The sequence below is a fragment of the Varroa jacobsoni genome, unplaced genomic scaffold (assembly GCF_002532875.2).
Source record: "Varroa jacobsoni isolate VJ856 unplaced genomic scaffold, vjacob_1.0 scaffold_1209, whole genome shotgun sequence".
Taxonomy (NCBI): domain Eukaryota; kingdom Metazoa; phylum Arthropoda; class Arachnida; order Mesostigmata; family Varroidae; genus Varroa; species Varroa jacobsoni.
This window is the reverse complement of record NW_019214111.1, coordinates 177,718-204,042: the sequence shown is the minus strand read 5'-3', so window position 1 is coordinate 204,042 and position 26,325 is coordinate 177,718. Positions and strand designations below refer to the sequence as shown.

The following is a 26,325-nucleotide window of genomic DNA, read 5'->3' as shown; positions in this document are numbered from 1 at the left end:
GGACATAGAACTGTCACGGCTTATCGAAAAGGCATTAACGGCTTTCTAGCTAGATGGCTTTAATTCTATATATGAGTGGCGACAATAGTGGATGCGCCGAAATTGTTACGGTGCCCGTATTCAAACTGAGGATAAAGCCCCTTGAAAATGAATCAAATCTCTACACAAATCAAATATGTTTTATCACAACAAACCAGTCCTAGTCCAGTAAAAAATCGTCCTATTTTTACCCAAGATCCATTATCGTTACTTTTATGTTAACTAGATCTACGTGACGCTCCTCGTGGTCGTCAACCGATTACAGAAAAAGCTGACGGGCTTATTACAAAAAGTAAGCAACATCGACACGTGGGTAGCCATAACGTTGCAGAGCAATCGAAACTCCACCGCCATACAGGTTCAAACCGTTTGAAAAAAAAAGTTGGCTACAAAAAAAAGCCCGACATTTAGGTGCTACACGAATTGACGCAAAGGATATTATTTAGCCGTTATTCCAATTCTGCAAGAGCGTAACAAAACTGAGCAATGAAAATTAGTATGTATGAGAAAAATGTGTCCCACAGATACACGATTGACAGAAAGAGATCGTACATTATGAGTTTCTGCCGTATGGCAAAACAATTAATTCGGATCTTTGCTGTCAACAACTTGAAATTTGCTAATTTTTTTAATTGTAGTAGACCGAAAGTCCGTTACAACGCTCTCGCGGCTGTGATAAACAGCAAGATAAGAGAGTAGACTCGCTAACTGCATAATCATGATATATCAAACTATTCGGGAACCCATTGACTCCACAATTAGCAGCTTATACACAAGCAAATCTTTTTCGCTGCTAAGAAAAATTTGTCTGTTCCTGCCCGGCGCCAAATAATGTTGTGTGTCTCTAGGCGACGAGCGAGATTGGCTTCGAGGACCCCTTTCTAAACTCTGTTCTTATAGTACTTGCGGTGCAGAAGAATTCTGCACGTTTACTTCATATTAATCTCAGTCCTCATCCATATCTAGTGCCTAAATGCTCTGAAGATAGATTCGAGAGATCGGAAATATGCTACCGAGGGGGACCCCGTTCGATCAACTAGATTCCAACTAGCTGTTATCTGGACTCGACTAAATACAGGATGCAGCGAAAATCTTGTGACAATTTGAGAGTCTTTATTTATAGTTCTTTCTTTTTATTACACTAATTATTTTTCTGTTACTCGCATGGAGCTCAAATCAAGGCTCTTAAACAGTCAACATCTTTCTCTCAAACAAACTACCAGAAGATTTTTGTCCTAGCATATCTAATGAACCATAGTGAATACCACGATTTTTCCGCATGACAGGTATTGTGCCCTAAACCCGTTACGATACGGTGCCTTTTCATACTAAGCCGTATATTAACTCGACATGCGAAATGTACAGATGATTCCGGAGGCGCGCTGTTATGCTTGGAAGGATAGGCGTACTTGATGTACAGGATGGAGATTATCCTGGGTAAATTGATAAACGCGACTACTTCATAGCTTAGTTTGCCCTCAGCGGATTAAACGCCATTATAAACTCTAAGTGGATTGGCCGTTCGAAGTGCATGCGTAAATAAGCTCTACATAATCCATATTGAACCCATAGCTTGTGATATGGTGCTCATACATGACAATCCAGTTGTGGAGCAACGCATTACCAGTACATTACGCGGAAATATGTACTTGATCTTGAGCAGTACTTGGTTCAAGTCAGTCAGACGCCCGACCTTGTGCACGTAACATAAATCAACGAAGCAAACGTAAAGGTAATTTTGACAAAAAAAAAACCCTGAATTAGACGTACGATTTATTTAATTACTAACCTTTCTATTTATTGAAAAATAAAATAATAATAATAATAACATACTGTCGTAGTTTTCAGACTTGCAATGGGTCATACAATATCATTCCTGAAAGCAGGACGTATAAGCAGTTTTTATGGCTAAGTTAAGTCGCGATAAATCCTCAACAATCTGTCAAGATCCTTCCTTAGTCATATTCCATATGAGTAAGAGGTTCGCTTTGTTCATTTACAAAGCATTGTCACCTAATTTCTTCGTCGCCATTTTTAAAACCTCCTGAATAATTGGACGGTCGTTTTCAACTTTGGTTTAAGTTTTCTGCTTGTATTTCCTAGCGATAACACTGGCATTATTTGCAAATGCAACGCATACAGGTAAGTAGCCCCTAAATGTATACGAGAGGATGAGAACAGTGCGTAAAAGTATTGCCAAGGTCGCTTAGCTTCTCTTTTCCGAAAATATCCCTATTTAATCAAGTTTTATTGTCACTTTTCTACAACTGGTACATTATGCGGAATTTACACAATATCCATTTTTGAAATCTTTGCGGTTCTTGTAAGTGCGAAAGATCTATTGGACGGTAGAAAAAGTATTGATTGTTTTTAAGCCGAAATTGAAACAAATGTTTTTGTTTTTCTATTTCACATGGACCATTTTCGTTGATGACCTTGTGCCATTTTTCTCTAATAACGCCATAATCTCATCATTGCAGAACCTCTGTGATTTCTATATGAAAAAACGTATCAAATGATCTTTGTATGCCTTCATCCAAACTTAGATCAACATTTTTTAAGAGAGTTCTACATAGATTGATAGGCTGTATGGTGGATGTATTAAGATTTCTGATCCAAGTTCTTTTAATTTTTTCCCGGATAGATAAAAATGTACGCGGTCTAACATTTTTATGGTGAAAAACAACGCCTGCTCTGCCCAGTAATTCGGATCAATTTTTTTCAAAAACGTATTGAGATTTGGTTATTATTGACAGTAGAGGTACACATTAATCGCTCATAATGAACCGCTCTCTTTCAATCCCACCAAACACCCTCCTGTTATCAGCTGCTTTGGCCTCAGTCTCTCAGTTTTTTCGTACATTATTGCCGTTCGTGATCTACTCTTCATCACCCAATACTAACCATTTTATAAACGTTTCAATCTCACTGCGTTTCCGTAAAGTTTCGCAAACGAGTATTTTTTTTTTTTTTTTGCCTCAGTTCGTATAAGACCCAAAAAATGAGCGTTTTTTTGTGGCCAGTTTTTTCAAAAAGAATTCGTTTCGTGGCGGATAATGAGCTCCTTGCCGATCTCGGCAAGGAGCTCATTATCCGATCTTGCCTTCGTGTCGGTCTTGTTCAATTTCTATAACCATTACATCAGCTTTTTGCATAATTGGTCAACCATTTCGAACGGAATCGCTTAGAGTGAAAGTAACAGAATCATCACTGGGCCGGGTTTCTCGATAGCGCATTGTCGCCATAAACAGTATACATTTTTTTGCCGTTTTGGGCAGTCTATCTTGAGTGCGAACACGAGCATCCCGACAATTTTAGCGCTTTTTCTATGACATATATATGTAATTATAAAGCTACCTAGCTAGAAAAATCGTCAATACTTATTCGACAACCCATAAGAATAGTGCAGAATAGACCTAAGTTGATTTAGGATTACAATAGTCTTTAAGGCTGCAAGCTGACCCGTCCTTTCCATAGACATTTTCGTTGGGGTGTTCTTTGGCGGAGCGGTTTCGCTAGAAGTTTCGCTTTGCTATGCTCCCGGATCACTTTAGACCAGAAGTCGGTGCCACCTCGAAGTCTTTTTCCCGTTCCTGTTCTCGAAAGTCAAGAATAAAGTCGCGTAACATTTGCCTTTAACCTTGCCAGAAAATAAACAAAGGTGATGTAACATTCCGAAGACTGAAACTGAAATCAGCGGCAAGTCAATGTTTACAGAAAACGCTTTCCTTCTAGAAGAACAGGGAAATCACTGACTTAACTCTAGCACCCGTAGCCATTGTGAAACATTAGTCTCTACTCGGTATACCTATCGGTCAAACTGACATTCTTCTTTGCTCTTTTGTATCCCTTTGTGGGCTGCAACCGTTTGAAGCGTTTAAATTATAATTCGCCTCCTAGGTCACAATGACAGGATCAGCGTAGGCCAGATCGTCGTCCTAGCATCCTGATCCAACGTTCATGACAGGCCGACATGCGCTGACACGGCAAAGGTTTTCAAGTTTTCTTCCAATTCGCCCTCGCGGCTTCGGTTGATCGGCACTTGTATGCGTTCGCTTCATTTCCTTGTGTTGACCTTTTTTACCGAGACACACCGTTTCTTTTCTGTATAGAGCATGTTTCAGGAAGGTTGTCGATGATGCGGAAAATTCTACGAGATTAACTATTAAGACCGTGGTGTTCTGGCAAGGTCTCTTTAATAGCACGAATCACAAAGTACATCCTTGTTGGCTGAGACCTACGACAAACAAACAGTAGCGACCAGAAATAGCCAATAAAATAAAAGGGATCTCTTCCTGATTATCATTACTACCTCAAGTAAATATGAATATGAATGATAAACAAGTATAAAGCTACATCAGCGATACTTTAGGGACTCGCATTTTTGATGATATTCATTCAGTCGGCTCGACCAAAGTACTGGGTTGCAATGCCTCATTGCTGTTTCAGCCATCACTTGTGGAAACATTATCGACTGCGGCCGTGTTCATGACGCTTGTCTTAAAGAAGTACAAGCGCAATCGAGAAGGCACTAGACGCCGGCACATCCTACCGGCACGTTGAGACCCTTTATAGTCGAAGACTCAATGTCATGCCTTTCGTGTCCTCCGAGACGTTCCACCGGGGAATCACTAGGTCAAACGGTCGCACAGGAAGAGAAAATCCCCGAACGTACACAGAATAAGCATGCTGCGATGTTCAGTAAATTTGTGTTTCCATAACAAACCCAGACCCGTGTTTTGCCCCAGGTACGCATCGCAGAACAATAGGCTTTCATTAGTATGTATGTCTAATGGTACGTTGAAGACAGGGCGCATGTTGCATGTTGTTGTCGACGACAGAACGGCCTCAGTTGAGCTGCCCAGTGACAAGCACCGGACAAAATCGACTAAATAGGAGAAGTCTAATTTCGTATGCCAGTAGTCGCGTGTAGCGCACGTAGAACGTCAGGACGAACTTAAGGAGATGGTGCAGTATTATCGTATGATATGATGCTGTAAATTGCTTTTGACAGTATACCCTTGCCTGCCATAGTGCAACGTCGCTGATTGTCCCGTTAAACTTCGCTTGTAACCTCCGTAATACTGGACATGTGTCGAACTGCTTAAGAAGCTTACCCTCATCGCCAGAAGACAATATGAACCTTATAAGCTGAACGGTATATCACGGTGAAGCACAGCGGGAGTTTCCGTTGTCGCCAGATAGCGATCATTTGTACGTCACGGATCCTTACATCAGGAACGAGTGACATGCCGTCGTCTAGTTTAACCTATGCGGATCTTTGCGGCATCACGCGCAACTCGACTAGTGACGAATTTGCGTTCTGATACTTAACATAGACTCAAGTAAAATAACAACTCCATTATAAAGTTTTGCAGGGAAAAGTGAGGCACAATAAATAAAATGGCCTATGGGTCTACCTGGAATGGCTATTTGACCTGTGGCAACTGCCGGGTCCACTATTGCGTGGAACGCTTATGCTCACAGAGATGAACCTCTCTGGTCGACCATCTCCTCGAGCGTTTAGCAGGCTTCTCTCTTTTAGCCATGGATAGGCTGAATAGACTTTGAACAAATGGAATGGCAACCTTAACCTTTTAGACGGCTGTTTTCAGGGATGCTATCGCATTAGGAGGCTGGCAAATCTTAACACGTGACAGTCGTGATCGAGCCGTCCGTGGCGGTACGGCAGAACTCATTGGGTGAGACTGTTACAGAGAACCAGAATGGCTAATTAGTTATACCCATTTTGTAGACTTTAATGAACACTAACGACGTATAGTAATTTCGCATACGATACGAATATTCACCTCAATTCGCCCTAGGGGCAAATTGAAAAACTGAAAATCCAGCGTTAGTTTTCCATCAAACAACAACTTGCTAAAGGTCAGTTGTGTCTATACCAAAATGTTCTCAGTAATAACCGTACATCAAGCGATATTGGTACCTGGGAACCCAGTTAAATGCAGCTCAAATACGCTACACACGAAAATTCCCAACGGGATGCATTCTGAGCTGAAAACGGGCAGAAAATATTTAAGGCCTAAAACAATCGCAAAAAAAGCGCAGGAAGTTCCGAAAAATCTAGACGACCCAAGTAGAGTGTGGTTATTCATTTCTAATATGAAAATACAGGTATATTGAAAATTGCTTGTTAAGTTCTTTTGATGAACTTTCGAAGTCCTTAAATCTAGCTCTTGCTGAGGATCCAGCGGTTCGCTTCCTAAGAGTTCAACTGACAATAAAGTAGACCACCGATTCGACAAACAGAAGTTTTCTTTATGACTTAGATGTGGGTTTGTTCATAATGGATGACAGCCAGTCTTTCGCTTTAGTTTGAAAGCGATATACTATAGTTCGCTATGACGAGTTAGTTGTTTTATTCTTGTCAAAAACTGGCTTTCGTCTTGTGTTAAGAGTAGCGGATGGACCGCAGGTTGTTAGGACAAAAATTTTTCCTGATTGAAACGCACTATCCTCATACATGTAGTGGGTTATCCAAACGTATTGACTATTTTTTAGCTAGATCTGTTCGTCTTTAGACTGCTAAGATTTTTCGTGATTATTATTATTTTCGTGATGAGTAGTAACGTGTTTTTTTTGCTAAACTTAGGTACACATAAGATGGCTTAGGTTTGAAATCAGACGTAGACACACTTCATTAGACGCTGTAACGAGCCAGTCGTTTGAAGTAATGCATAACTGAGGTAGTACTTAACTTAGACTTTTCCATTTGAGCGCACCAAAAGACAGGACCGTAGATGAAACACGAAACATTTAGTACGTTAAGCTGACAGCGACTCATCAAGAAGTTGTTCTGCTACAGCTGCTTTGAAACTACAACAAAAAACGGTCCGGCTCTACTTTATCCATGCCAATAGCGTAATGATTAATTCTCTTCTACTGCCACTTCTTTGAATACGAAAACAATGAATTGACAGGGAATCAAAGTGACGGAGCAACAGTCAGGTGGGCAGTAGATCGAAATCTGTTTCGATCTTGTGTTCTTTAGGCAAAAAAAGTACAGTCGTTCGAATGGTGATTTATGGAAGGTCAGTTGGCCCGTCTGTGGGAAAATGTAATTGATCATATTGCCTGCGGATGTTTCCAGTGTCCTGTTGCATGGTACTAGTACGTGCGTGCAAATACATATCATTGCCAGAAGTGGATACGAGAGACGATGCGAAATGCGCGCCGACCGCATGAATCTCCTACGAGAGCCATAGGACACTCGTACCATAAGACTGAACACAAGCTGAAACCCTCTGTTTTCTGTACTAAACTAATTATTCTATCAAATGCGTAACCGTCATATACGAGAGCGACGATTCCAACGAAAATGTAAGAGAAAATAACTGACTTTTATAGTGATACATAATACTAGAAGGCTAGCTCCTTCGAAGATCATTGCACCAACGAATCATGCGTCCAGTTTAGACAATCCCTCTCGTCCCCAAGTTAATTAGGCGAACACGTCACTATAGGACCATTACAAGGGTACCGTCTTGTAGTGTGGACCACATGTTTATCATTATATATATATATATATATACATGTTTTTCCCAGAAATCTTCTAGGGGCAATTTGTACAATGGCTCATAGAATGATTTAGTTTGACTAAACTTACCAAAAATTATACGAAACTTGTCAACGAGATCGGCCGGTTCTCTACTTGGTGCGCCCCAAAACAAATTAGAAAGGACAAACTACTTGCAGACGCAACAAATTTTCTTAGACGTGACATCTTCCAGACGTATCAGATGATTCAGGTCCGTCAAAAAGCCTGGAGCCTTAAACTGAGTAGAGAAAATATCTCAACATCGACTAAAATGCTTATAGGACAGTTAAAATGGAACTATCTTAAAGTGTAAACAAGGTACCATACTTACAAGACTCGTTCCCTCTGACTTCAAAAGTGTAGAAACATGCGTGTTACATACTAAATACTTTGAACCGGTGACCTACATCTAGGGAATATCATTATGTTACAACATGTCAACCAAAAAGTCAGGAATGGTAAGGAAAATTAAGAACTGATTTTTACACACTGCAGCCTAACTTCATAGGACGTTTAAAAAAGGTGGGAAGGGCTTTAAGCACTCTAGCCGAATACTTGACTAGGCCTCTATGAGTTTAACAGTTACTTGCAGCCAAAGTATTTTTATTACCATTCTGCCAATCAGTTGTCAATTCAGGATACTGGTATTGCAATCAGGAAAATCTTCTAAGTGTGTCTCAATGAATGGTAGATGTTCAACTCTTCAACAAATAGCCTACGGCCATGTAAACCTGTTGCAAACTGTGTAACCGGCAACACCTTAAGATCAAAGTTTACTTTCGAGTGTAACAACAGAAACTTCTCCACACCAATAATCTTGTTAAAGACTCTATATATAATAAGCTATATGAACTTCAGAGATGTTTCAGTTTGGTAATGCTTCTAGTTGGAACCTCTTCTCTCAAAATAGTCTATATGCCCGAAGTATTTAATTCTTTACACACGTAAATAAATAGCTCATTTGGAATCATTCTATAACATCTATGGTCGACGATTGTTGTCATATTGCTATAGTTGTTGTTGTTGTTGTTGCTTTGCCACGTAATCCTTTTCTGAAAAAAGTTCCTCTCTTATCTTGCTAATGTTACCCCACCGCTACCTACGTAATTATGGTTAGTATCCTATCCATAGCACGTATACTCGATGACAAGGCAGTACGTGCTGCCCCTAACGCTTCCCATCCTGTTCTAGATGGTAGTCTGATCCTTTCGGCATAGGCCAGTCATAACCCTGTTGCGGAGGTAAATCCGTGTATGCGTATTCAACGGTGCGTGTCTAGGTGGCGTCGGAACTCCACCGTCGCTGACGTCTCGCGCTGTTCTCACTCTCCGCAAACCTCAAAGCAGCTGAGGAAGCAAGGTTCGATGTAAACGACACCAGGGTAGAGTTTCGCTCTGGCTCTCTTCAATCGTTTTCCTATTCCTCAGCATTTCGACGCTCTTTTAGTCCAGCCAGGCTGCCAATTGACCAGTGGTATTACGAATCGTTTGCACTATCCATTAGTTGGCTAAAATCGCCCCTTCCATAGATTGTAGGCATGTCATGGTCTATCAGCGCGATCCGCATTGGCACTGGGGACGCTGAAGGAAAGGGCGACTGTTTGGTCGAGACAAGGCTCAAGGCTTACGCGCATAATACGGAGTGTCAAAGTTAACGGCTGTCTGTCTCAACCCCACAATGAGGCTGGTAAAAGAGTTGAGGAGCTATAAGAAGTGAATGGACCTATTAACGAAGATCGGTCGTGCAGCCATCTCTGCTCCATTAATTTTACCACAGCATCTATGAGAGGATGGGAGATTCGCAATCGCCGTTTACTATATTTAGCCCGGGGTGCGTATATTCGGTATGTTTGAAGGCGATGACATCATTTAAACAAGTGAAATATTGGGAATAATGGTAGCCATGCATACTTCTATAAACGATGAAGGTTTTACCATCAGCACTCTTGATAATAGTATCACACATTGCTAGATTAGTTCTAGGTTCGGTCCAACCTGCCGTATAAACTAGCAAATTGTAGTGAACACACTGTTATAATGAAATGTTAATTAGACATTGTTATTGGACGTTATTATAATATTCAAATTACATTTACGGATACCGCGTTTTACTCCTAGATATTTTCTGCATATTTAAATCAGTCAGTGTTTATTAATTACATAAATACCCATTAAGGTCATGCCACAGTCACATTTCCTCGGTGTGATCCTAGATCGATTTTTGTTTAACTACTACTTCGACCAAAATGTAGGCCTTGAATTTTCAACAATTCATCTTCAGAAACCTTTGATGATATCCTATTTGCATTTTTCTAGACGGCCTAATACCATTCAGCGGTGCTAAAACCACTATGCCTGTAATAGCTACACCATACTGGGCTAACACGTCGACACATCGGTTACATGTCCCCGAATATATCGAAGGAGAAAAAAATCCGAAAATTGGTGTCCCGCTTTCAGAAACGTATTTTTTTCGCTTTTACTCCTTCTCCCTTGCTCCTTGTCTCTGCAGAGAGAACACGTCTGCTCGTGTCGGCCTCTTATTTCAAAAAATGTTGTTGATGGCCAGTACAGGCTGGTTCAAGCGTTTCTTACTCGCATATCGTCGACGACAAGCTCCCGACGTTGTATCCGTCTAATCGTGTACTTCAGTGAATACGCGTGGTACATACCAATTGAGAGGTTATGGACGACCGTACACATGGACGCCGTAAACGACTAATCTCGTACAAACTGGTGACAATTTCAGAACACTCAATATTTTATCCTCTTATGGTGCCCTTATACTTCGTCGCTTTGGTCAGCTCATTTTTTACGCTCTGAAAAGTTTCCGAGAGGGGTCAGAAGAAGGACAGAGCAAAAACTTTTTGGTCGGTACACGATGAAACCCACAAGGTTTCGGTGATACTAAAGGCGTTAGACGGAGACATTGCGCTCGTTTCGAAAGTTCTTAATTTCAATAGCTCGAATATGCGCAAAACAATCATTGATGTTCGCCGTATCTTTAAGTTTGTTCGATTACATGTTACGTAGATAATGGGGAACGCGTTCCACTTTTGATGAAGTAAACTTGCAGTAGTTGAAAGCATCGAACGCATCATAAGTTGATCTGTGAACGCGCATTTAGTGCATGGGGTTACGTTAATTATAGTACTTGATATTCACGCCTCGAGCTTGACTTTCTGGCCTTGAGAGGCTGCTTTCTTAATCAATGTCGAAAGGCTTAATCAGTTCGTAGCGACATATATTATATAATATCTACCAATTATTTACCTTTGATAACACACGTCCAACAATTTGATGCATTTAAAAATACGCAACAGCAAAACCAATGATATGTTACAAAACCACGTAAGATTATATCCAAACGATGACCTTGCGCTGTTACCACTTGGGTTATTACCAGTTCACCGGAAACCCATTGCAACAGCATAAACGATAAAATCAACGCCCAATTTGTCAAAAATGCCACGAATCGTTAACGTATTAGAGAATATTTTTCAACTACCAAACAGCTCGCCGTCTTTACGTCCATTATTGCCCCCGATTTTTTAAGTTGATCGACCTCAAACGTCTCTTATTATCGTCACCTGATAAAAAGAACTGGCGAGTCCTTTCGCCTTTACTAACTTTTTCGGTTGGTGCACTCATTTCTAGTATGTATTATATCTATATGGGGACAAAAGTTATTTTACATATATATATACACCACCAGGTGTACATATGTCACATACGTAAAAAAAAATACAAAGAAAACTCTCAGGAGGCTTTGTTCTACCATATGTGGTGAATTTTTTCTTAATATCTCATCGCTTTAGACCAATTCCATGTTCACACATAAAGAAACAGCGCGTCTTTCGAGTAAGTCAATAGAGGTGTTTCCTGATACGGCACTCTAACCTCCCGGGATGACCTAACTGGCTACGATTTAAACCACTTCTGCGACGTGAAGCAAATGTCACGGTCCAGATTTTTCAGCAGCCGCCGTCACCTTAACGCGTTTTTCTCTGAGCTCGCTAACACATCGCCGTTATTAGGAGTCATTTCCGTGATGTCGTGCAACCTTTGTTATACTCTAATATATCGGCCTTTTATAGCACGTCCGTTTAAGTTAATTGGTTCTTGTCTCTCTTTCCCTATTATTTCTTTCGGCCTATTCCTTTCTCCCTATAAAAGAAAAAGAAATTAAAAGAGATTAGAAACAGTGAGTGAAAGCGTTGGTACTGTTCCAATGTTTTTTCCTTTAAGGTCAAAAACGTGGCGGTTGTACGAGGCCGTAACTGCTGACCTAGATTAGCAGGGCAAAGAACAGGAAGATACCCACGGCCACAATGTACGTCTAGGTACGCAATGGATGTCAATAACATGGAAATCTGTGCGAATCATTTAGGTGGAAGAAATAATAAGTGTTTTGCGGGTCGCAGCTGGAGCATTCGCAAGTCGATCTGACTGTGGGTTGGGGTGGTCATGATGGGGTGATAAAAAAACGAAGTAGCGAATACATTCGAAAGACAAGGACAAAAGATAGCACTAAGTACGAAATAAATGGAACTCGGGCTGGTAAAGACTAACGAAAATTGTCATTTTGATCATTTTCAGTGGTAACATGTAGGAGTACGTAGTTGTATCATTTCATTGATCGGAGTATCGTTTTCTTAGTGTAACTTTCGTCTGACACTAAAGAGCACATCAGGCCAGCAACGGCACCATAAGGGACATACAATATGAATCAGTTTGGTGCTCGTTGAGGATGCTTTTTCTTTGGTATGAAAAGTCTTCAGGCAAACAGCCCATCTGACGCAGATCGAAATTCTCCACGATCAGCAGATCAATCACTTGATTTGCTCGATGCTAATCAAATGTATTTTAATAAAATGAATCGTAGGAATGATCCTCTTTGAAGAATATCTTTACCTGATCCAACTCTGGCATGTACTGGACCGAAACACCCTGATCTATTAGTACCATATTATTTCACAATGACCGTAAGGACGACATTTTTACGCTGTACATATTACGGCTACATGAATCATTTAGATGAATTATGTATCGCTTTGTTTCAATGAGAGTTTGGGTACGTCGTTTCGGATCAGTGTGATTAGTGCGTCAACTCTGGCTTTCAAAAATGACTTAGTACCCTAATAACTGTTTTACCCATTTGTCTTTCTGAGAGACCAGTAGATTAATACAGAGACGCACGCTATGACACGCACACAGACGTACGTTAGTTCAGTCCGGGTTGTCTAAAGTCACAGGATACAGCTGCTGTGAACGGCGTCGACGGCCTTGGCTATGGTTTTATCCTATTAATGATTCTAGTACTACTACTATGATAAACAGTAGGAGAAAAACACTATATTAAATGAAATTTACAGAACCGACAGTAGGTTTGTTGTAATGAAGTAAGATACGAATTACTATTTGAGCAATTAGAAAAAGCGTTGTAGCGTAAGGAGCACCGACAGACGTGGCGCTGCCAACGGCAGGATTCGTTCCCTATCCTGGAGGTCGAGCGAAGTAGGTTCATGTAATGCTTTTTGTTGAAACGTTGATGAATCGTCGCCTTTCATGAGCCAGTTGCCGGAGAAGGTGCACACTGAAGCTGGGATGCAACACGCGAGTGACCTCTGAAGCCGCCTCTGCTCGACTAACATTCAGTGCGAAATACGCTGCCGTGAGTGGGCGACTGACGACAACTTTGGCGGCCGCCACGGGTGACTTTGACCGTTAATTGTCAACGGTGAGATCACCGATGAAGAACTGACGCGTTACAGATTCTCGCGTGAAATGAAATTGCAAAGGCGCTAAGGTCAAGGGGATCACAAAGAGCCAAACACGCCTCTTGATGAAAAGAGGTAACATCAATTTGAGACACGTATGTTAGATGGTTCGTGATAATGGTAAGGTAGGAATTAGATAGTCAAGGGTCGACAAGAGCCAGGCGGAAATGAGAAACCGTAGGGTCGCATGGGCTGGGGGACACCGGCGAGGTTTACAAAACTTGGATGTATTCAGGGTTTGGGCATGTGCAACGATAATGTAACTTTAAGAAAGGTCTGCCATCAGACATTTAAATACAATCTGTACATAAGTAGTTTTGAATGGTTGCGCCCGTAGTAAATACGCCAAAAACTATTAAGCAGGTCAAATGTAGGTTATATTAACGTACCGGCTGACGATAAGCGTGTATTCAGTAGATTTTCAAAAATGTACGCGGCTAGACTGGTAGACACGACAAAGTGAAGCGTACATAGACATCGGCGAGACAAAAGCTAGAGCAGAACACGTATGATACGTGTAGCATTTAGAGCTTTACTTGTAAAATGAAGCATTTTAATGGCGATGGCTTATCGGATCAGTTGTTCGCTGCCATCGCTGACGGTAGTGATAAACACATTCCATCATTATTGCCGGCTAAACGCAGTATTTATATATGCCACTCCAGACACGGCATTTCGTCATAGTTCCAGAATTGAACCAATCAATTCTTCTCTTAGTTATCATTCCTAAGTCTTCCATAATACTTACTACTCGCGCATTCTTTAACAATGACACGATATAATTAGATCTCTCTATAGGAACATTCCAGCGTATAGAAATAAAGTTATATTATCCTCTTGCCTATTTCGAGCTCCGGATATTTTTGCGCAGAAGCAGCGCGTAACGTTTACGCTTGCCGCGTCGATTCAATGGATATTAGGAGAATCATCAGTAAGTCATACTGGATGCTATGAATCACTTGGACCTTGCACGTACTTTAACTCACTTAAACTTGCCATTTCATCATAAAAAGATTAGGGGACAACAGCAGTGGCAGCAGCACTAGTCGCTATAGGAAATTTTGGGTAAACTTTCATAAATGCCCCAGTGCCACAAAATAGCATTTCCACAGTAGGAAATCACTTGTACACTTGCCCTGGGCGAGACACCTCGACGCAAATTAGAATGGTGTGCAATTCCTGCACACCATTCTAATTGCGCACACAATTGCTTGCCTATATCGTCAAGGGCAAACAACTTTTCCTTTCAATTGGAATTCCGTTTTTCTTCATTATATACTTGTGTTTTACAAAGCTATAAGCTCAGTTTTACCCCCAAATGTAACTTCGCTAATCAGAAATTGCTACACCCAGAAAATGGGCAAGTATAAACTTATTTTTCACGAGTGCACATCAACTTTACAAGTAGCCTGTATAGATAACTTTGGAATTCATTAAACGGTCTGGTCAGGTGTGCTTTTAGAGAGCTGATTGCGCGTGGGAATAACTTTCATCGTAAAACATTTTTTTCTAACTAACTCAAATTTCACGTCGTAGCTGCATAAGGAGCCTCTGCTGAAATCGTCTAACGCGGCATCGGGCGCAGAAGCTGGCTAATTTTCTCCTGAATAAAATAAGTTCATGTCTTTAGCTAATTCCCTTAATCACCGCTACCTTACAGTCTACGGTCAGTGTTCGAAGCGACACTTAACTTGCTAGGTTAACTTGCAACGTGATCCGACTTAGCAAAATTTCGGTTAACAACATAAATATTATGCTTAGAAGAAACTTAAATTTTATCCTATGATAATAGACATGCAGACGCAGCAGTGTTTACAGACCAGCCGATAAATAATAGGATCTGAATTTATCTCTGCGAAATGTACATTTAAATAATTAGGGTGCTGGGCGCTGATGCAGGAGACGTGATATACCGTCATTACAAGCATTACATTAATGAAGTGGGTGTGACTTTTTTTTAGAGGTCGGCGAAAATCTAGGGGTCAAATATTACAGAAGCGAACAGGAGCCGGAGAAGAAGAATAGATATATAGTGGTATCCACGATATAATAATGACGCCATGGATTCAAAAAGTTATATTGGATATTTAAAAAGATATATTGTGACATATTTAGTTCAGGCGGTCCCAAGAGTGCTTACGTATAGCATTCGTTCTAAATGTTGTCAGTGTAGGATTCGGCTCAAAGTATTTGTTTTTGTTATCAAGCGCTCCTTAACGGCCTATTGTAAAACTATTGTTAAAACCTTTCATCAAAAGCGTCTTTCTCGTTAGTTAGCGTATACATGCATTCTACGTCCTCCTTGACGTCTATATTTTATTTGTTTTATATACGTGACTCCCGCGACCCGTAGGCAACTGGGTTAGTAGATACGCTAACGACCCGTGCTCACACCCGTATCACTCATTTAATATCAAAACTAGGGATTTCATCCAAAATCCGAGTTGTACACTCTGGATTGAAATCCACCGTTACGACCATTTCTCTACAATTCTTTCGTACATGCCTTAATGTGGTCAGGTTTACTTATCGTTTGTACAACTTGGTAGCTTTAAGGTCTTACGACATTCATCGTGCTAGGGACTGCGCGGGAACCCTGACTGCGGTGCGGCTTTCCCTTGAGATGCTGAAGAAACCCGTGCTTCTTATGCGTCGACTCTTTAATAGTTGTCCTTTTGCAGATCGGGGCGGCGTATAGCATGATGCTATCCATTACGGGTGCAAAAAGGCAGGGTGCGTTGTCTAAGGCCTTCTTGGTCTGCAGGAGCAGGCGTCGACAAGCAAACATATCGGAAAGCATCTACATAGGTAAGAGAGAGAGAAATGCTTGCATCGCCTTGTGCAATGTATCTTGTGGAGAAGCTAATGAGGAACATCGCGCCTTGGAAAACCTCTTAACGACAAGAAATAACCTATACCGTGCCCTAGATACAGTACAAGTTATATTATTATTAGTGTTATTACGGTATTCCAAGAATCTGGAGATATGCCACCATCAAGGAATAATGGCGTCCGGCGACGCTCGATCGCGGTCTATCGTCGAAAAATAATATCGCTGATATTAAATTGTCATACTAACTGGCCAGTTCACCCTGATCCAACTTTGTTGAACAATTGTCGCAAATTGCCATGTCTAAATAGACAGTTAAACATTTGATGGGAATATTGGAGCATTTCCTCGTATGGTTGCTCACAGACCCAACTTAATCAGTTTAGCCTAATTTTTCCTGACAGTAGTAGGTCGTTGAAATTGGCCGTCGTCAGAGCTTCACTTTAGCACCCACTCTATCAATAATTATGTTATTATCATAGTCTTCAGATTAACAGATTTTGGAAATAATCAGTTCAGTGCTGACAGCGTAGGTCTTTTGTCGTGGACAGCGCGATCAGACGAATTTTGGCACAAATTTTTCGCGCCAGGGATCAGTTGAGGTGGGCATTACTAAAATATCTTTAATATATTGAAGTGCACAATGAGGTTGGATTAACCGATGATTCGTTTGAAGTGTTCATTATGCTTGGCCTCATATTGTAGTTAGTCATTGGCCACGCGCCAAACCGGTCGTAATTAGCGATCAACGGCACGAAAATACGGGATGAACCCCGTGAGTGTGTGCAGATCCACTCAATTCAATTATATTCGATTAGAATAAAGTGGAAAACCACGAAAAAACAATTTGCAAAAACAAATCAACGTCCAGTTTAACGTAGGATACAAGTCGTAGCACCGCAGTTCTCAAATTGTAACCTCGCATCGATTTTGGCCCACCGTCATATCCGTCCAGGCGAAGTTTATAAGCCGCAAAGACCCAAAGAATTGGCGACACACTTTACGCGAACCGTTATTAACGGCCTGTGGGTAGACCACAGCTTCGTCGGTCAATCGGGAAGGCTACCTTCATTTCAACCTAATTCGTTTCTTGGCATGACCTAGAAATTCAGGCTAGTGTCGATCTCGAATTAAGGATAAGAAGAAAGAAACGGGACAATATATACGTATCGAGGAAGTTACTTTTACAAAAAATGCTTGCATGGGATGGCTTTAGTTTGTTTAGCTGGACTTGATGGACCTATACCGTTTATGTATCATGACGCGAACAGGACTGACCGTCGTAGTTTTTTGTGGTATACTGTATACAATAATGTGCATATACGATCGGCTCAATTCCAATGTGATTTCAGCCATATAAGTCGGGAGGACGACAATGTGACGGTAGTACAAATTATAGTATGGGTGCATCTAGCCGTATGCAGGAATAATGGTCAATTGAACACTGCACAAATAAAGTTACTTGTGCAGGGTTGTCTATGTGCGCCTGGTACCATTAATATAACTATTATTATTGAGCGGCCAATTAATAGTTTCGATTAAAAAATGAATTTCTTAATAATTGCTTATCCAAATCCAACGAAGTGTTTATTAAGGGGGTGGAAAGGTCACTTGCCCTCAAGCAGCTCGCATGTTTGTTTTTAGTTGTTCGTTATACTAATTTTATTGGAAGTACTGTATATGGAAAAATATATATGGCTCGGTCGGTCAGGGAGGCGGGACGTAGACTTCAATCTGAAGTTGTTTGGCGAAAAGTTTTATTAACAGTAATTTAGGCCTATATTAAACATATCCAGTGGAAAGGCCTTCAAATCCGGAAACGCTTTGAGCGTTTATTTATAGATATAAATATCTAATCATCCTACTTTGTTTTCGTACAGAATAAGATAGTCCCAGGTTAGATGAAGCTATTTGGTCACCATCCGTGTCACCGGTTACTGGGCAGCCACCTTAGTCACGAACGTCGCCTATTAGCTTAAATTCATTCTGCATGATTGATTACCAACGGGAATCGGCTACGTTCGACAAATCAGTTTGCTCGTCTACAAAGAGCAACCCTACAAAGATCGTTATGTGGTAACGTGCTAGGTCTCTGTTCGTTTTTGAAGCTAGCCTGCGGCTCAGATTGAATTTTTTCCGGCCTACTGCACAATTCATTTCTTTACCCCAGAAGCAGTAAGAGGACATCATTCTTTTTTACGCTGATGCCTGACAGACGCGTTGCCTTATGTTGTGCAGTAACGATTTTTTTCTTGCGCTCTATACCGCCGCTATACGAAACTAAATTGTGCCGAATAAATTCACAGTTGCAATACTTATTGCTTTATTGTGCCGTACACACCTGAGGCCGCTAAGCTGATTTTAAAAACGGTCAGCCGGAAAACGTTTGCTTGCGACCTGTTTCTGAACGTGACCAAACGTCTCCCGCATATATCGTACTATTAGTTGAGGCTAGTATAGAGTGAAGCTCACAAAGAAAAATCGTTTTCGCGGTTGCGAAAGCTGACAGAAGCACGTGTAAACTTTTTGAGCCGTCAGAGCACTAAAAAGAATTAGAATTCAACAAACTTTTTCGGCTGTTTATCCCACTATAGCGGAAGTCAAGTTGGAAATACGTATCTACTTGCACTAATCCTACTGTGTGAGTTGATGCCCTAATGGAAATTGCAGTAGCGCTCTAAATTTTACTCAAAAATCCAGCTACTTCCTATGAGCGAAAACAGTGTTCAACAGGACACACGTTCACGATCTGGAAACGAACGGATCCGAAGGAATGAAATGATAATAAGTGTTTCGTCCCTTCCCCTATAAAGAACTATTTCACAAACATACATTTGCGCTTCAGGCTGTCCTTTGCTACTTAAATCTACTACCTCCCTTAACGCCGTATTGTTCTAGAACGAACTTAAGGTATCACAAGGCTTCTGTACTTGCTACGTTGTAACGAAACCGTAACAATATCTCACGACTGCATCAAGTGCTCTTTTACGGCTGTGAGCACAGGCCACAGGGATGCGGCGAGTACCATTTCCCCCCTCTCCCTCTCCCTCTCTCTCTCTCATCCTGCTAGCCTCTTTGTTTGAAATCCGAACATATCCCCAGTTGGACTTGTGTCTGCCTGCTGTTCGTCGGCTGTACCTTTACTCTATTCACTATTTTCTTTTCCTAACAGCGCCCGCCTCCCACCGTTCCGTTCTGGTACTCCAAGGAGCGTACGTGGCCCTGCGAATGCCCTTCGTTTTGGCAAGTTGACTTACTGGCTGGCGGCACTCCGGGCATAATTAATTACCACACATTTGCATTCGTAGATGTCTGTTCCCTTTTGTCTCGTTCCATCACACTCGTTTTTCTTCTTCTTCACTCTCTTCTCACTCCTGCCTACACCTCACTGCATCCCACTTCAAACCCTCCCTCGCCTTAGTTCTTTCTTTAACGTGCGCGGGAGCATTTTTTTTAACGAGACCGCTTCGGCGCTTCCGGCCGAATAAAAACACCGCAAAATGGCACCGCAGAGAAAAGTACAGGGATAATGTGAGAGACTGGGAATGTGCGGGAAAAAAAGAAATCACGAAACTTGTTTGGCCCCTGGAGCTTTACGGCTGGCTTGGTACCTCTTTGCCGACTTCCGTCTGGAGCGCCACTGGTGCTGCATTATTCAAATCCACGTGTTATTAGCGTGAGACTGACGAGAGCACTTACCCTGATAATAGTTGTACAGGCTACTCTGACTTACCGGCGATTGCGTAGAGAGGCGAGTTGACGTGGTACCTACAACCGGATCAGGCTTTCGGCGAAGACTGGTGAGGCCGTGTCGAGGACAGAACAAAGCAGAGCAGATTGCAACAAGTAGAATGTGCGACTGTCCATATGGTTATCTGCTGGATGGTGCCTCACTAGCTAAGCTCCACGACCTCAACATGACGATCACATGGGATTATAGTTAGCACAAGTTAGATAGTAGGAAGCACAATGCAAAAATCCTCACAAGAGTGGACTCCGCCGGGCTATGGTAAACTGCTCGGTATACAATAGATGTCTGTAACCGCTAGCTTTGCTCACTTCCTGTTAATCGGCTCAACTCGAACAAAAAACTAACAGGTATTATGAGCGTGCTAGCGTAGCACGTATTTGAACACATCAGTGCTCGCCGTTCTTATGTTTTCCAGCTGTTTGCTGCTTGAATATGATTCACTGTAGGTTTGCCTTTCTACGGGGTGCCTAATCGAACTGGTTTTCGTGCTTACTATTGCAGTAGAACGAAGCAGAATATGCTCATGTCTCACCATAGTTATCGACCAGTGTGACAAGTACGCGTCTACATGAGCGACCTTTCGTAGCACCTCAGCCTATTTATAAATCATGACGATTACGAACTTATCAGCGGATGGGTTCAGAACGGGAGTAACTTGACGCGGAACAATAAATTTAGTAAAAACAAATGTGTTTTCCCAGCATCCAAGTTTGTCCACTTTGTCACTTAATCACTTATCTTTTTCTCACTTATTAACAAACACCATCGTAGATAGCCGGGTATTTCAGATTATCTCGCCGTTGAAATAGCGGCGTAAATGACACCTGAATATGTGTTAGCACGCTATTGGCGACCTTCACAACGGAAGCGGCAAACCTATCCCCACTTGCCGATTCCCCTTAAAGTTTTCTTTGTATCATTTTTTTATTGCTTACTAAGTTTGCTTGTTCAAAAGCGCCGTGCCGCCCAAAACTTTCCGGATGATTGAAACTAACACTGAGCCTTTAGAGCCCTTTCAAACGTCTCAGGATGCGGCGAACGAATTAGCAGAATCAATCAATACTCAACACGTCTACAACATATTAGGCAATCTGGCATAATACAGCATTTGTCATGTCTACAACTTCTAGTTCCTCTCCGTCCCATCTGGCACAGTTGGCCCTCAAAACTTTTCCACTCTACTTTATCAAAAATCTCGAATTATTTGTCGCTTTCTTTTTCTGTCCAATCAACTTTCTCACGCAACTTCTCAGCACTTCCAAGCAGCTAAGCAATAAGACTGTAAACCCAACTTCTGGTCCCGTTAGCTCCTGGTTAACCGCCTGCCTAAACCCTGTCTTTCGACTTCAGCGCAACCCGGCATACAGCCGACTCTGGTTATCGTTACGCTCACGCCCGTACTGTCGTCGTTGGTGGAGGAGAGATATCCACCACAGGTGGCGCTGCGAACGTCCTAAGGCGAGGGGTGTACTCGTTTGTCGACGGAGACACGAGCCCCCAATGGACAACGATTCGGCATTGAGGGTGCTGAAAGTCGGGGGACGCAGTTTGCACAAAGTCGATGCGGTTTCATTTGGTCAAACTTTATTTGCAGTTGTTCAAGTTAGTCGTGTGTCACCTGCACTGAACATGCGTGGAACTTGTTAAACTTTCTGGTTCGGTGGGGGGAACTGAAATGTGGTCCCACAGCTCCGACGGGGTCGAAAAAAACGTTTTGAATGTTAATGTCTGTCATAAATATTTTGTTTCTCGTTACCGCACTAGTCAAGCATTGATTAGGATAGAAGACCCCCAGCATGAACTAAAACGTGATTGACTCTAGATCACTTCGGTTCGTCCTCAGATTTAATAAGGAAACATCTAATCAGAACGGCAATGATGATTTCTAGCGTAATAGAAACTCGGTAAGAAGTGGGAATATGGTGTTTCTGTACAACTATAATAGGTTTATATGGTGAACAGACGACCAGGAATGGACATAGGTAAAAAGCTGGGTCGTTTGAATTTGTTTTACGGGTTGCTTACACTACGAGGTTTTGCACCGTTAGGTTACACAACGTTCGAGCTCAGTCATAGACACACTTCGCTTCGTGACGCCTAGCGATGATACCGAACGTAAAAACTCGAAACGCAGAGGCTTCACAAAAAAAACTAATCTTCACGTAGTTTACTTATCTAGAAATGATCATTGTCAGACAATTGCTTTCTCAAAAATCAATTGCGAACCCCATCTAGAAGACTTGCCGCTAAACTTACTATTGATTCTAGCTAAAGCTAAGGAAGAGAACTAAGGGTGAAGTACCATACGATAAGATGACTATTACAGAAATACAATTATTACCGTGAGTTCTATTCTCGTTTCTGTTCTTGTTCAGGTAGTTATTAAAACAACAAGTAACTAAAACAAAGGAACTATCTTATTTCTTGTAAATAGTAAAAGAAGATTGAGAAGAGATTGTATAAGCTGTAATGTAACCCTGCGACAATATTAGTTAGCTATGCAACCCGTTTGTATTGGCCGTTGCAAACTATCAGCTGTCACTTGATAAATTCGAAAATGATGATTCAGTGATCTGAATAGCTGTTACAGGTTTAATGCATAACCTAATTGGTGCTCGTTACTTATGTCAATTCAAATCCTTTGAACCGATCGGCAACTAGTACATAATAATCATTATGTTTATGCCGGATCATGTCGTTGACACCGATGAAAAAAACCCTATATCTTGTTAAATTGCAGTCGGCACTATAGTCATCCAGAGCCTTGTCGATTTCCATAGGCAAGGACCTGCGCCTATTGCATTTGATTTCTGGAGTCGAACTTTTGTTTCAGTATAGGTACAGCGACGGAACGGGCGTAGTAATAGCTCTCAAGTCGGAGGTGACACGCGAAGTAGAAATGGCGGGTCAGGCGCAAATTAAATACGTTTAACGCAATGGGCGACTATGCTGAATAACAAAGACATTGGCGAGCGGACGCCGAGAGCGACTGGATCGTTCGTGGATCCACGTACCGATAGCGGCGATTCTACGAGTGGAAATCGTCTCGAACTTACCTCAAATTCGATAAAATGCCCCCGTCTGCACATTGATGTGCAGACGGGGGCAGAGATTTTATAAGAATTGCCAGTACAGCTTAGATACCGAGACTACAAAAAACTTGCCGATACACAGGAGTGGCAAAATACCTATTATTTAAATTTGCATAAATGAATAAGGATGAGCAGCTGTATGTATGTATGTATGTATGTATGTATGTATGTAAAACCATTTATTCACCAGATTGGTATTTCACCTATTCCGCGAGTAGAATCGATGCTGATATCAGTGAAAGGAATTTGGAGCTAGACGATGAGAACAAATGAGGATATGGAAGTTCGCAAACTTCTCGGTTGGTCTCCACTCTTCTAGCCGCGGCTCTGTTTGTACGGATATTATACACAGTTATCCCATTGTGATCAGTAGCATCTCATACATTACGGATGAGCATCCAAGAAGAAGCGGTGAGTCGTGGTTAAATTTGATACTTGCCTTGTATATGCACATTTGCCAGGTAGCGATAAGATCATAAACAAATAGGACATTTCTAGGACACATTGTGAATCCCTTAGGTGAAATGCAACGTGATAGTTCCACTGTAGCTGGATCCTACAATTATGCAAAGTAACTTCTGAGCGTTTCTACATGTTTAGGCAGTAGGCCTTCCTATTGCATTGAGTATTTCCCTCCTGGGAGTTTTTTTCGTTCATTGGGGCATGCATATAAACAACTCTTCTTTAGAAGGAAAAAAAATTACAAACCATACCATTATATGAAGCAGGTCCACATGGCCTCTTTTACATATAATGACCGAACAGCAAGCAAGTGGGTATGGAAAGAGAAGCCTTCTTGAGTGGCATGATAACGAATTAGATTCACATCGTTTCAGCCTGTTTTTGTGAACCCCACTAGTTGGCGAACCCACGACTGAATACTTCGTGCTTGCATATATAGGCCATAGGCATACACATCCTATATTGCATTTGTGTCGCACAATGTTTGTATGCCATATATATAGATGGGGTCGCCGAAAAAACTACTAGCCGTTTGAATTTTTTTTTTCATACCTTAAATCAATATTATTAAGTCACATATGTGCCATTTTGATCGATTGCCTTCTGCTATTTATTCAGTAACGTCACTGTCTATAGAAGTTCTATAGCTCCTGAGAACGACATTACGTGTGCGATCAAGTGGTTTCTGCGTTCCTCGATTAAAACAACATTAACACTGTTAAAGGCGTTCTATAGGGACCGAGATGGTTACTATTTTGATCATCGCTACACGGCGGAATACACTGAAATTTCTCTCCATTTCCGAGATATCTTAATTAGCTAAAAATGCATATGAGCCAAAATGGTAGGAGGCAACTTTTTTTCCCTTTTTTTGGCCTATTCCTAGTAATGTTGTCAGTCGTGGGCGGTAGAGGTCCGAATCGATCGTTTTTACAGGTAACGGCAACTCGCAACGTACGATCTCTTACCGAACATATAGCATCATCTAGGCTTTTGCACAGATTCTTTATTTACTCAATATTATTGCCTGTGATACAGTTTTTGTCGACCGCTTTAAAAATGGCTTGACTTTGTTTTGTTTCTGTAATAGAATCTGGCAGATGGGAATACGATCAAGTGAATTATTTGTGTGGCATCCAAACATGTATTTGTTTGTAAACAAAAGATTATTTGGTGGTAGACATTTAATTCTTAGTCGATACCGTGACTGCTCACGTGCCAATCTTATATAATTTCCGTAACAAGGTCGTCACCCTTCTCTATGCTTGGTCTACCACTATGAGAAGCATCTTCCACATCGAGATTTTTAGAACGAAAGCGATAGAACCATCCTCGTTTTTCAAATAACCCTAAATAACACTATTTTTTTTTGTGGACCGGGGCAGCATTTGTACCTGTATTGTAATCATAGTATTAAGAAGAACAGGTAATTTCCGTAGGAACCTTGTTCGTCTTCGAAGCACTTTATTTTATGCTTGAACAGAGAATTTCCAGTAATTTTATTGCGCTTTACATTTGCTAAACCAGCTTTCAAATTAGGGTTACGACGACTCCATTGGCCTTAAAGCCAATCTAGCTAGAAAAACGGTGAGATCTTTTTCGACAAGCCAATATAGTAGTTTCCTATATTAGTTTGACTTTGTAAGTCGTGTATCACTATCGAGAAATGTGGAGGAAGCGGCAACAGGGCAATGAAAACAATATTAATGAAGAGCAGAAAGTAGCGACTGGTAGATGTTGATAACAATTATTTATATATAGTATATATTTCGAGTAGAGTATTACTGGTGATGCAGCAATAGGGATGAACACCGTAACAGTACATCACTGCCTCCTGCTGGAGGTGGTTACCGAGCTTTCTTTGGGCCTATCGGTTAGTAAAAAGTGCATTGACTTGTCGTGCAGGTATAATGGCTTCCACCGGTACATGGAGTGGAACGTTTCAATCTTTCGGCTCGAGCTGTCTAATTACTGTGTTATACTAATTCAACAGAGGTCTGAGACTTTTACTCCTCATAGTAAATTTTATACATTCACCGTTCCCGGTAACGTTCACAATAATCAACCTTTCGACACTCGACATTGCGTCGAACCGACAGTGGCCGTTTCCCTTTTCTGTCTGCGCAGAAGGGACCTCCCACCACTACTGCCGCTACCTTCCGGTAAGAAGAAGAAGAAGAAAAAAACACTACCCTGCCCGAAAGGACGAAACCAAGTTCGTTACGACCTCTCACGATGTAACTATACACACTAGAATTGTTGCGGGACTTTTCAGTGCTGAGGGAAATATTTTCGCCGAGCTACTTCATGGGTTTAGTGAGCCGGGAACGGTAACGCAAACTGTACAACTAGTTCAGACTTATACACGTTCACGCCCGAAAAAAACCTGCCGATCAGACAGCAGAACAGCCTGTTAAGATCAGTGATTTAGTTTAGTGTTATTATTTCATTCGGATAATGTTTCATTGTTGTTTGAATGAAGCTTCTTATGCTTCCTGCTCCTCGGGCCCCTTGGACCATTTCAAATAGGAATAACTAAATAAATTGATAATCGCCATTGTGTTCATCAGACAATTGTGCTGGGCACTGGAAAAATTTCGGGTGTAACCAGCGGTCCTGCTTGTTTGCAGGCAGGTGTGATAACATACCTGCTTGAAGGTCACAATGCAGGTGTCTCCTCAGGTGGATTTTGAAAAGATGGCCGTGCAGGCGTTTAGCCTATTTTTTTTTTGAAAAGTTTGCTAACAGGTGTTGCTGTTGGTGAGCGGCGGTTGTTGTTGTACTCTCGAGGATACATTGTTAAGCGAGCGCAAG

At 41.5% G+C, this 26,325-nt stretch overlaps 1 long non-coding RNA gene across 1 annotated transcript in view; it reads right to left on the bottom strand.

Moving 5' to 3' along the window:
- LOC111267686 (uncharacterized) overlaps window positions 1–20,051 on the bottom strand; it is a 68,950-nt gene extending 48,899 nt beyond the window's left edge. The window contains exon 1 of the long non-coding RNA XR_002684780.2: window positions 19,940–20,051. This is a non-coding gene — a long non-coding RNA (uncharacterized LOC111267686). The remainder of the gene's footprint in view (window positions 1–19,939) is intronic.
- Window positions 20,052–26,325: the final 6,274 nt, after the last annotated feature.